This window comes from Schistocerca americana, chromosome 1 (assembly GCF_021461395.2).
Source record: "Schistocerca americana isolate TAMUIC-IGC-003095 chromosome 1, iqSchAmer2.1, whole genome shotgun sequence".
Taxonomy (NCBI): Eukaryota; Metazoa; Arthropoda; class Insecta; order Orthoptera; family Acrididae; genus Schistocerca; species Schistocerca americana.
In genome coordinates, this window is record NC_060119.1 from 437,195,476 (window position 1) to 437,208,106 (window position 12,631).

Here is a 12,631-nt window from a genome sequence, read left to right on the forward strand (position 1 = left end):
CTTGATAACGCCCCACCACACACAGCAAAAAGTCTCAGGGAAATGATCGAGGCGTTCAGTTGGGAAATACTAGGGCATGCAGCTTATTCTCCAGACTTAGCTCTGTCCGAGTACCATCTGTTTGCATTACTGGGACACGCACTCGCTGAGTAACGCTTTAGTTCGTATGAAAATGTACGAAATTGGCTCGCTGACTGGCTCGATCGAAAAGAAGAACTTTTTTTTGGGATGGCATTCATAGCCTGCTGGAGAGGTGGGAGAAACGTATAAATAGCAGTACTGATTATTCTGAAATAAATATTGTTAATCAGTTTCAAAATACAGACGTGTAATTATTGCAACCAAATTCCATTTTGATATTTCCACAACTGCTATATGGTGAAGTAAGGTTTGAGACTAGTTGATACTCCTCGTTTCCTAACTGGTGCAGATTGCCATTTGCTATGAACGTTTGTTAATCGGTGAATAATGTTTCAGAAGCCAACAGTACTGATGCCACATTGATATATTTGAGAACAATTTTGTGAGGCTAACAATCCTCAGCTATTGACTAGTGGTAATACAGAGATATTAATTGGAAATTCCAGCTGAATTATGTATACTGTGAGAAACTGGACACGGTGTATAGAATGATAGAAAGAGTGAAGTATGATATTTGTTAAAAAAAGTACTGAGGTCAAAAAGTTGCAGATAAAGTGCTTATGATGCAGATGTATTTTTGTGATAAAATAAGATGTTGATATTTTGTGTAAAGATGATTTTAAGAATTATTGTTTCAGAAAGCTAATGAGGGGTAAAGGAAGATTTATCCTCAGTAATGGTGATGTATTTGGTGTAATTTTAACATTGCAGGTACACCATGTAGTAGTGAAGACGTGAGGCAAAATGCATCTACCACCAACAGTTTCTTTCAGAACTGTGCTCTGTATTTATGAGGAATTATACAGTAGACAATAGATACGCTTTGTGACTGACATCTGATACTTGAATTTTCAGGAATTTCCAGCTTTTTAGTGGAAATATAATAAACACGTTACTCTTTTATCACCAGGAATGACAACAGTTTGGCAGTCCCAATGATACCAGTGAGTTTTGATAGAAGCTACGAGTGATATGATGTTACAGCTAAGTTGTTTCTCTAACGCTATAAGATACTGGCCGACACGTGACTAAAAGTGGGTACACAATAACCAACTGCGTCTGGTGATCACCATAGTTATTGCTAATGTTGTAATACATGGCATATGTGGTAGTTAGCATTCTAATCAGGCAGGTACATGGATGTAACTAGGAAACTGGATCCAAATCCATTCATTTATGTTTTGTACTTTAAGAATAAAGATAAATACTTAACGTTGACAACTGACTCTAAAACGATGATCAACTGTATACTTGCTTAAGGGGAGAGGGAAGGCAAGTGGGTTTCAAAAATTCGATTTTTAGATTTTAGCATATTTGAAATGCCTGGTCTTTCCTGCGTGAAACGGTTTTAGTTCTGTGTAAATACGACAATTTCTTCGTGAGATATGATGGTTTTCCTGACGCCCTGCGCAATCTGGCATTTAAATGCCACGCCTTCCTTTTGCGCCATGCAGAGTTACTGCACAGCATTCTTTTACTCCTTGTATACTATTTCATGCTGCTATTGTTTTTCGCTTCAGTGTTTCCTTACCTGTATTTACTATCGGTACTCGTTTTTCCCATCGTGTTTGTTATTGTTTCCGAGCGTTAATGGTTGTATTTAGTGAAGTTTGTTTTGAGCGAAGTGTTGATTTGTATTTTCTTTGGTTCCGCGTGTTTTCATAAAAATGCTCCGAATAAAGAAATTCTCGCCTAAATTAAAACTAAGAGGAAATAAATACATAAAAGTAAATGAGGTTAGTGGGTCAAAGGACCCAAAAATGTTAGACATAAAGAAAATCAGCACATCAAGAAAGAAACTGCAGTGTCTTCAAGGCATTTCCTCCCAGTCAGCTTGTGGAGATGAACATTCGTTTGGAAATATTAGGGTGAACCTTAGCATGCTCTGTGATTTCAATTCCAAAAATACTGTGTTCAGAATACGTGGTGATGACTTATCTTTGGGTGAGAATCAGCGTCTTCGTAAAGAGATTGTGTCAAACCTGATATCGAGTTGTAGAAAATTGGGTGCAACAGTGACATCAAAAATGACAAATAATAATTTGTATGAGAGCAACATAAGGCTAGTTTATGGTCTCAGATCTGTTGGTAAATGGATGGAGGCAGGCAAACTCTTATGTGCATTACTTGACATTCCAAATCCTCCTGCAAAATTTATGACCCACAGTAATGTTATTGGTACTGCTGTTGTTGAAGTTTGTAACATCTGAATGAAGGAAGCAGCTGAAAAAGCACTCAGGGGAAGGGATGACAGTGAAAGTGGTGATATTTGTGCATGTTTTGATGGCAGCTGGCAGAAACGTGGACACGCTTCACTAAATGGTGTCGTGACAGATACATCATTTGATACTGGCAAGGTAAGTGATGAAGAGATTCTAAGCAAGTACTGTAAAACTTGTGGCAGTGGAACTGAGAAAGAGGATGAACAGTACTGTCATATTAATTATACTGGTAGAGAGGTGGGATGGAAGTAGCAGGAGTTCTCTGGATTTTTAATCGTTCAGAGACAAACAGAGGTGTCAGATACACACAGTATTTAGGGGACAGTGACAGCAAGGCTTATGACCGGGTATGTGCAGAACAACCCTATGGTCCTAACGTCACAGTTTCTAAATCAGAGTGCATTGGGGTAAAGGTCGCCTGACGAATGTTTGAATAAATAGATTACAGAATTATTATGACTTGCCCATAAGGAGAAATGTAGGGAATTTAGAAAACATGAAAAAAAGCTGTATGGGCTATTTTTTTCCATAAGCTTTTCACAAATGAAAATTCAGTGCACAATCTTTGCCCGAATGATCCTGACATTTGGTGCAAGTACAAGAGAAGTGCCACATATGACCATAAACATTCTTTACCTGCATCAGTAACGAATGAAATTAAACCCATATTTACAGACCTTTGTAAGGATACACTGTTGATGAAATGTCTTCATAGGAAACCCAAAATTTAAATGAATGTGTGAATTCTGTCATTTGGAACCAGTTACCGAAAACTGTATTTGTTCAGCTTACAGCCCACAAATTTGGTGTTTAGGACGCTACTTTATGCTTCAATGATGGTGTCATTAGAAAACTGGATGTTCTGGAATTATTGGGCATAAAATCTAGTGGAAATACTGCAAAATCCTTGGTGTAAATAGATAAAGAGAGAATCCGTGAAGCAGATATTGCTAATTTAAAATTTCCAAAAGAAGCCAGACAGAAATGAAGAGGGACCAAGAGAAGAAAACAAGATCAGTATGATTCAGATGATGCTCAGTGCGGTGCAGGAAAATGTTAGTGGTAAGTAATTCTCATCAATAGCTATATTAGAATTGCAATATTAAACTTTAAATGGGTTTTTCTCAAAACTACATTTTTTTACTTTCAGGTACCATTATTTGTTAAACTAATGCGGTAGTAATATGAAATTTGATCGTTTTGTACTGCAGATGGCAATAAGTTCTTACAAGTAAACTGAGAACCACCAAACAATCAGAAACTGTTTTATAACAATTTATGTACAAAAAAGTTACATTTTACTAGTGAAAGAATAAAATTGTTTTCTTCAAAACCATAGGATGTATTATGCTCATTTTACTTGTAAATTGAGGCATATATGTTATATATATGCAGTAAAAATTTCATTGTTTTGTCACTTATAGTTCTTTTGAGAAGTGTACCTATTCAAAGGGTAAACTAGCATTGGCAGAATAAGGATAAAAATTGCCTTCTGTCTCCCCTTAATGAGGTCTTATATACGATTCATACGCTACCCAGGTTATAAGAAAATCATTTCTATTGTATATATTAGAAAAGGATTTTGAATAAGGCACATGAGCATGGAATTATGTGTTTTCAGGACAATTCATTATAGTAGTATGATGTATGTAACTATTTCATCTAATTTATTTTTAAATTTGATTCGTGTATTTTGGACTTGCATGGAAATGATATTGGCTAACACGGAAGCACAGGGCTTAATGGAAGAAGTGGTATGGAGTCACTTTATAGAGTTCACTGTGGCGCTAAGCTCGGTCTCATACCATGTCTCAAACACTGCCCATTATGTGAGTGTTACAGCAATGACTGTAGCTCTTCAAACTATGGTTTGGCAGTGGAGGTTGTCATGTGACACTTTCGTCCTATTTGAGTCAGCCTGGTTCACATAATTATCTTGGAGCTCTGTGGGTTGCCAATGGAGAAATTAAAGCCAAAGTACTATGCTCCTTGAGTGTGCCCCAGAAGTGTGGTCATACTACCATGTTGGTGTAACTATGGTTAGTGAGTACGAGACAAAACAGTGCTGCGTGTGATATTTTTGTTTGATATTTTTCCTCCCATTGCAAGACATTGTCCTTATAGGTTTTCTCAATAATTTGCACAGGCATTTGTAATTACATTGTAAAGTTTTGTACCATACTGCTATGTGTATGTATCTTTCTTACTTTATTTGGACTGACAAGGACACATACTTGTCCTTATTGGGTTTCACAATAATTTGAAAAGACAACTGTAAATACTTTCTAATGGTTTGTACTATACTGTAAAACTGTATGTACTTATGTTGTTGTATTTGATCAGACAAGGTTTTGGAGTGACACAGCAAGCATTTAGTTATTCCATGTTTTCTCTATTATAACAAAGTGTAAAACGATTTACTGCTGAAAACTTAACACATTTGTCCACATGTTTCTAGTGCTAGTAGTATTTAAATTTATGTGCCATATTTTTATTACTTTGTGCTTGTTCACAGATAAGTTGTATGTATTGTCACCCACCCCAGGTACTTGTAACCACACTTTTTGTGTCATGCTTTTGTGTTTGATACTCTTACCACAATTTTTTTAGTGCCTCCTGCTATTGTATCAGCAGAAACCACTCTGTAAGATTCCTGTTTAATAGGGGAGAGGTGATGAAAGGTGGCTGTCCTATTTGCTATGATATTCTAACTATCTCGTGGGCCATAAATATGAAATACTTTGTAAATTTGATAAATGTTCTCAAGCCTTGTATTATTGCTTTAACATTGCCATTATAAAAATCAACTTTGGAACTATTTACGAGATCAGAGTTGTTGGTTAGAGAGATTAGCTTTACTTTGTCAAATAGGGTAGAGTGTGCTGGCAGCAACTGTGTGGTAGTGTCCTTGGTTTGAATTGGCAAGAAGTTAGCCTTCCCTGGATTGGAGGCAGTATCATTTGAAGCAGTTTTTGTAATTTGATGTTTCAAGAGAGGTATTAAGCAGGATTATAAATCACACATTAAAAAGAGTTTTGCATTACCTCGGTTCCGTGAGTTCCGGAACATGTAGAGAAAACTGGAAAAGAGATCAACATAAACATCATTTCCGCTCTTTTTATTGATAGTTAAAACCACACATTGCATGTTCTGCCTTCAGAGGTGGTGATCCAGATACCTCTAATACCCAGTAGCACGTCCTCTTGCATTGATGCATGCCTGCATTCGTCGTGGCATACTATCCACAAGTTCATCAAGGTACTGTTGGTCCAATTGTCCCACTCCTCGACGGCGATTCGGCGTAGCCCCTCAGAATGCTTGGTGGGTCACTTCGTCCATAAACAGCCCTTTTCAATCTATCCCAGGCATGTTCGGTAGGGTTCATGTCTGGAGGACATGCAGGCCACTCTACTCGAGCGATGTCGTTATCCTGAAGGAAATCATTCACAAGATGTGAACGATTGGGGAGCGAATTGTCGTCTATGAAAACGAATGCCTCGCCAATATGCCGTTGATATGGTTGCACTGTCGGTCGGAGGATGGCATTCACGTATCGTACAGCCGTTACGGCGCCTTCCATGACCACCAGCGGCGTACGTCGGCCCCACATAATGCCACCCGAAAACAGCAGGAAACCTCCACCATGCTGCACTCGCTGGAGAGTGTATTTAAGGCTTTAAGACTGACCGTGTTGCCGCCAAATACGTCTCCGACGATTGTCTAATTGAAGGAATATGCGACACTCTGCAGTGAAAAGAAAGTGATGCCAATCATGAGCGGTCCATTCGGCATGTTGTTGGGCCCATCTGTACCGCGCTGCATGATGTCGTGGTTGCAAAGATGGACCTGGCCATGGACATTGGGAGTGAAGTTGCGCATCATGCAGCCTATTGCGCACGGATTGAGTCCTAACACGACGTCCTGTGGCTGCATGAAAAGCATTGCTCAATATGGTGGCGTTGCTGTCAGGGTTCCTCCGAATCATAATCCGTACGTAGCGGTCATCAACTGCAGTAGTAGCCGTTGGGTGGCCTGAGCGAGGCATGTCATCAACAGTTCCTGTCTCTCTGTATCTCCTCCATGTCCGAACAACACCGCTGTGGTTCACTCCGAGACGCATGGACACTTCCCTTGCTGAGAGCCCTTCCTGGCACAAAGTAACAATGCGATCGAACCGTAGTATTGACCGTCTAGGCATGGCTGTACTACAGACAACACGATCCATGTACCTCGTTCCTGGTGGAATGACTGGAACTGATCCGCTGTAGGACTTCATCCGTCTAATTGGAGCAGCTCATGCGTGGTTGTTTACATCTTTGGGTGGGTTTACTGACATCATTGAACAGTCAAAGGGACTCTGTCTGTGATACAACATCCACAGTCAACTTCTATCTTCAGGAGTTCTGGGAACCGGGATGATGTAAAACTATTTTTGATGTGTGTATTAGATGAATGAGAAAAGGTAACATTTAAAGGTAACGTGCTGTGCTATATAAGGATTTACTTAGCATGCTGATTCAGGAGGATTATATTACTGGATGAATGAGAAATCATAACATTTAAAGGTAACGTGGTTTATTATATTTGTAATTACTTAGTATGCTGATTGTTACAACAGTGCATATGGTTTAGATTTTCTGTAACGCTTTTGTAGTCAAGTTATAATGTTCTGTCTTTCATTGCAGTATTAGATGTAAAAGATTCATTTAGCGAGTTAGTTCATGTGTAACAAGTATGGAAAATTGTATTGTTGCTACGACTTAATGGAGCCCAGTCAAATCTTAAAGTGTCGATTCTCTTATTTATCTGTCAGTGAGATAAGTATTGCATTCGTGGTTTTCTTGGACTGCACATTCGCATTGCACGTCACGAGTTGTGTACTGAGTTACATATCCGAGTTTGTACTGAGTTACATACCGAGTTGTGTACTAAGTAACATTTCTGAGTGTTGATGAAATCCCGTCTAATATTGCACATCGCGAGTACGGCGAAAGAAACTTGATTTTAACAGCCAGATCATTATTTTATAAAAACCAAGGTTGCAGAGCAGACGAGCTGTCGATTGCGCTCAGGGAAGCCATAAATTTCATTATAGTTCATATTCATTCAGAAACAGTGATTGTCACAGTATATTTACAAAAATAATGTCAGTAAAAGTTAAGAAGTTTATTGCGCATCAAATATTTTATGGAAGTGCTTCATTTACATTTCAAACAGATTTAGGAGGTGAATTCTGATGCGTTTTATTCAGTGATCATTTGTTGTGCAATTATAATAATAGTTCTGGTACAGAAATTGTTCTCTTAACTAGTAAAGGTTCACAAAATTGAGGGCCAGCATTCAACGCACAGTCATTTTGTCACTGAATCAGATAGCGAACGTAAATTTTACTTTGAACAGATTTATTTCTTGGAGTCCTGTTATAGCGCTCAGAGCCATTTGAACAATATGTTTGTCATTTGCTACTTTTTGAGTTTTCTGCCTTTGCTGATTGTTAATATAGTGGCAGTGGTTCATCCTCAGACAATAATCAGCGTCAGACTGATTTCATTACACAACATATTTATTTATTTTTTTATTTTTCAGATATATTATTTCAGTTAGTTTAAGAATTTGCGCACAGAAACTATAAAAAGAAGAAAAACCAAACTGTTTTCTTCTGAAATGGATAACGAAATGCGACACATAGTTTCATTTTTAATCATTCTGCGTACATCGTAATAAAAATAAGCTTATATTATGGTATCTATAATTGGCAAAGCACGTTCTTGTTAGCACAGTGGTCCGTCAACTAAACAAGCTTCAGAAACCGAAATATCAGTGTTGTCGAATACATTTTTCGCTTAATGTACGTGAATGAGCGGATCTTGTTAAGTAAGATCGATAATCATTTAAAGCTTCGATCTTACTTAACAAGTAAGTAAGATCGATAATCATTTAAAGCTTCTCACCCAACTGCGACTGTGGGAATCCACAAACTCTACATCATATCGCAAAGGACTGCCCTACGAGGAGATTCCCTGGCACAATGCAGGAGCTGCACCTCCTGGAGGGAGATGCTTCTGGCTGGCTGAGGGATTTGGACCTACAACCATGAGTCTCGTCTACTCTTCTCGTTCTGAAAAACCTATTACTAGATACTATTACTATAATTTCTATGTATTTTTGTGTATTTTGTGTTTTACTTCCTTTTTTAGATCTAATAATTGTTTGTTGCCTGTAACATTGACCATTCATTGTTTTTATACGTTGTTTGTGTTACTACTTACTTACTGCTGTATTCTATTAGCCATACGAAATATATATATTTAAAGCTTCTACAAATAAAATGTATCTAATACACACGCAACACATACGGAAAGAGGAATAAATTATTTTATCCACAACGCAAACCGCTAAACAGCGTATAACGAAAAGGTATGTCCAAAAATGAGAGGAAACGTTCCTCACATATAGAGACATAAAATAAGTTATATGGCAATTGGTCCAGAAACACTTAATTTCCATTTTTAATTTCTCTTCATAATCACATTAATAATCGGAAACACAACTGGTCTGAATTATAATTAACAAACATCATGCAAAGAAATGTGCTGAATAATTCAACCAGTGCTGGAAGGAGAAAAAAATGTTACTGTCAAGGAATAAATCATGAAGGTTCAGGTTTAGTTCCACTCCTGTTCCTTATTATGAACTGTCGAGAATTCTCAGGAAATTATGCAGTTATGTCATCAACAAGTACGAGTATTTTCTGCCAGTTCTTGGCCGACATTATTGCTGACTGCTTTTTAGAGCCTCATGTTCTTCCACCTAGGCTCAATGAAGAAGCTTGCGATGGTTTCTTAGAGAACACTCTATTCGTTCTGTTAGAACACGTGTCGTTACGATTGCGGCAAAATATGTCCTTCATGCACGCTGGAGCTCCTCCTCATTTCGGTGTTAATGTTCGTGGGCTTCTAAATAACAGTTTACGTTGCAGATCATTACTTAGATGTGGACTAATTCCTCAGCCTGCACTCTCTGCGTACCTAAAACCATTAAACCTTATGTACAGAGTCTTCGTGAACGTAGTTTGGAAGGCTGTTAAACAGTACGCAACATTCCAGGGGTACATCATCGCATCAGGGATTCATCGCGACGACGGTTTGATGCATGTATCCTTGGTAAAGGAGGGTATTTTGAACATTTCATTCAGAAAAGTCTCTCACACTGCTCTGATATGTTGTTTACTGTATATTTCCCATTGTTAAAATGTTGAGGGGTTGTAGAAACTGAGCTCTGACATGGAAATGAAGCGTCTCCGGAAACACGTCCATATAACACATTTCCTTCCGCAACGTGTGAGGAATGTTTCCTGAAAGTTTGACCATATCTTTTTGTTACATTCTGTACAAAAAAAAAAAAAAAATTATCCAGAGAAAACGAGTGTAACAGTCACGGTCATAAATTAGTCACTTTCTTACATGGGTACACTGTCGCTTTGGAGCCTTATACATTAATAGAATTGGAATGACGTAGTCATGCAACTTCCACGACTGACGTTAGTCAGTGTAACAGATGGCTTGTATCTGCCAGACGATATGGATTCAACGCAGTAAGCTGGAGACAAGACAGCGTGGCAGGGAGGAACCATCCTGTTTGGTCTGCCCATGAGCACATCACGAAAGAAGCTGACTGTCCATCATGTCTATAAAGAACTGTCTACCACCCGCAGCCATGTAACACAGAGTACGAATATTAGTCGCAAACAACTGATAGCCGACATGGACTGTGTACGCGTGGTCACGCTTTGTCTACGTAATTTTGTTTCAAACCATAGAACGTTACGAAGTGAGCTACGTGCAATGGACGTATGGATCAAGGTACCACTTAAAAGGCCGTTGTTCACGGTGGCGCAGAAGTCTATACGTCATCAGTGGGTCGTAATCCAGTATATCTACAGTGGTACAAGATTTAATCATCAGTGAGTGGTTTCAGCTGCATACGGAATGCCTGAATAAACTTGTCGGATCTCTTCCTCCCCAACATGAAGGCTAAAAATTGTGTTGCAGGGCATTAACATGATACGTCCTACTAGTGATCTATTCTTTGACAAGTGTGCTTAGCCGCACTCGTAACTTGCAAAGAAGAAGAGCTACTAGCAAATGCCCGCTGTATTTCGGCTATAAATATGACACTGCACATTATTTTTTTGAACAACCGCGGACTATCCGCCGATCTATGATCTCCTCGCATTGCCATAAATAATCGTACAATTCAGAGCTTGCAGTACATCTCTTTCCTCCATACTCCAAACGAATGATAACAATTTAAAAGAAAATACTGAATTGTCGTCGTGTCTAGTTCGGCGTTGCAGGCCTAGCACATTGCACATATGGTATTATCTGCGTGTGGGAGATACACCAGCGTTTATGACAAAACACTCTCAGACTCTCAGCGTTCCGTGAATGGTGAATTCACGATCACGCTACATCTGTTATTATTACCATTACCATTATTATTATTATTATTATTATTATTATTGTTGTTGTTATTATGTGCTGCTCATGTACTACGCATTATGCAGCAAGAGCTGTACGTCTGTGACAACCACTGTGTGTCGTGTGGGAATTAAGTTGACCACAGGAGTCTACGAGATCAGTCAAATAGTGTGCTGAGACTGATTAGACCCAATTATAAATCAGGGTCGACTCATAATGGTGTACCTTGTGAGACACAGCATTACTGTCCCTTACTCACCTATATTCCGTTTACTTGTTAATCTTTTCTCCCGAATGGCTCTTCAAAGCACCTGTGGCGCTCAAAACAACTCGAGATAACCAGAAAGCAAGTGACGACCATATTTAGAGTACAGAATGTTCTCTTCACCAAAGAAGATTTATGAAGGTGACTATGACGTGACCGTATACACTGACTGCTTAAGAAAGTGAGTAATCGTGACTGCTCTGTAGTTTACAGCGGCTTCCACTCAATGTGTTCTCATCACACGATAACGAATAAATATACTGTCGACAGTACAGGAGCGGATTTTGTCTAGATGACACTGGGGTAAATGAATCGTATTTGAGTATCGAAATTCCTCATAAGATCGGACTCTCTCAGAGAGCACTGCAAATTCATTATCCAGTTCAGTTCTTCTTAGACAACTGTAGTACATCCAACATCTATGCTGGGGGACTGGGTATGCGGGAAACAGGGTAACAAAGTGGCAGATGTAGCAGCCACAGAGTCCTGGACACAACCTGCTGTTGGAGAATGAACAAGTCTTTCTGCCTGCAGTGACCTCGCTGTTGAGGCACAGGGCCATGAATCACTGAGACGAGCATTGCTAGAACTGAGCGACAACATGCTGCGGTCGGTGAAGTGTCGTAACTCATTCCATCCACAAGACACGGAGCCAGTCCTCATTTTTCCCGAATTTGCCTCCATCCACTGACGGATGGGTTGTAAGGTGTCAGGCAAATCCAACACCTTCCATGAAAACCCTGACATGATAAGCAAATCCAGTAGTATGTCACATAGCTCCGAATAAATCGTGACATTAAATTAACCAAAGTAATACGAGTAACGAGTGAGCAAATGGAATACCACAGACTAACACAAGAATGCCTAAATGCATGTCATACCTTCCCACCGTGAGACAGACGCAGTTACGAGGGGAGAAACGAGAACAGAAGCCGAGAGCAGAACCGTGTGAAGCTGGAAGGCCCTACGACAAGGGATGGACACCCACATCGCCAGCTAACCGCTAGGACCACCCCCCGGCCCATGTTAAAAGCTAGAGCCCTCCAGAAGAACAGTATAGATCTTACGATAACATTAAAAGGACCACACCAGCTGCAAGTTTTAGCGTGAGACTTTTTCGCGTCTCTGTTACGTTGCAAACTTTAAAAACATTGCCCCACCACTTAAAGTCTAACGTTTCTCATTGGATAGACAGAATTTTTGTAGGCAGAACTTAAGGTTAACATTGAGACCCTGACTGGTCAGATGAAAACACAGCCAGATAGTTTTTTTAAACCAACTTCGGTAAATTGTAGTAAGGAGAAGTTAGGAGAGAGCTGCTTCCGAGACGGAGAGGTGAGCGGAGCTGTGCTGCTCGCCGCCCCCTGACGAACACCGACAAGGTAATGAACGCACGCGATGCCACATAACAGCGCATAAGGCTTGACTCAGAACTGCAGAAGTCTCATCTGTTACATCCCCTTTTTGCGTAATACTAGTGTCCATCGTCAATTAAAGCTCATGGTGTTCACATTTTCCACTTG